Source organism: Wasmannia auropunctata, unplaced genomic scaffold, assembly GCF_000956235.1.
Source record: "Wasmannia auropunctata unplaced genomic scaffold, wasmannia.A_1.0 LD336050.1, whole genome shotgun sequence".
Classification (NCBI taxonomy): domain Eukaryota; kingdom Metazoa; phylum Arthropoda; class Insecta; order Hymenoptera; family Formicidae; genus Wasmannia; species Wasmannia auropunctata.
This window is the reverse complement of record NW_012026840.1, coordinates 621,444-622,306: the sequence shown is the minus strand read 5'-3', so window position 1 is coordinate 622,306 and position 863 is coordinate 621,444. Positions and strand designations below refer to the sequence as shown.

The 863-nt window shown below is 30.5% G+C and overlaps 2 non-coding genes across 2 annotated transcripts; both read right to left on the bottom strand.

Moving 5' to 3' along the window:
• Window positions 1-29: 29 nt before the first annotated feature.
• On the bottom strand, window positions 30-101 carry Trnaq-uug. Its single transcript has one exon. It is a non-coding gene; the product is annotated as a tRNA-Gln (tRNA).
• Window positions 102-178: 77 nt separating this feature from the next.
• Trnaq-uug lies at window positions 179-250 on the bottom strand. The gene has a single exon. It is a non-coding gene; the product is annotated as a tRNA-Gln (tRNA).
• Between the last annotated feature and the right edge of the window lie 613 nt (window positions 251-863).

The following is an 863-nucleotide window of genomic DNA, read 5'->3' as shown; positions in this document are numbered from 1 at the left end:
TCAGACGTGTGCTCTTCCGATCTAAATAAAGGTTCCACCGAGATTTGAACTCGGATCGCTGGATTCAAAGTCCAGAGTGCTGACCATTACACCATGGAACCTCTGTTCATTACTCATTTGCATATTTCAAAGTCGTAAATTTATTAACGTTTGCAATAATAATTTTATGCAAAAATGAAGGTTCCACCGAGATTTGAACTCGGATCGCTGGATTCAAAGTCCAGAGTGCTGACCATTACACCATGGAACCTCTGTTTATTGCTCATTTGTATATTTCAAAGTCATAAATTTATTAACATTTTTGCAATAATAATTTTATGCAAAAATGAAAATTTCACCGAGATTTAAACTCGGATTGTTGGATCTAGAGTTCAGAGTGCTAACTGTTACACCACTGAACCTCTGTTTATTTCTCATTTGCACATTGTAAAGTAATATATGATAATGATGATGTAAAGTAATATATCATAAATTTATTGGAATTTTTGCAATAATAATTTTATACAAAAATAAAGGTTCGAACGAGATTTGAACTCGGATTCTACTAACATAACATTAGAATTTGTTTAGTAATATGTGTTCTAATTTTTTATAGTTCATGTGTAATATATAAAATTAATGTATTAGCCTGTTAAATATCGATTTGAGCACGTACGTCCCAAAGCCTTTGATATCTCAGTTTACACATTTATTTATACTCATACATTAGTGACAGAAATATTTTGTATTTTATTTATTTACATTAGCACTAAAGTTTAAAATAATGCTCAATTCGTAGAAAATAAAATAATGTGGGAAAAAACAAAAAAAAATTGTTTTGAAAGAAAAAAAATTCCTTCGAGCCGGATTCGAACCAGCGACCT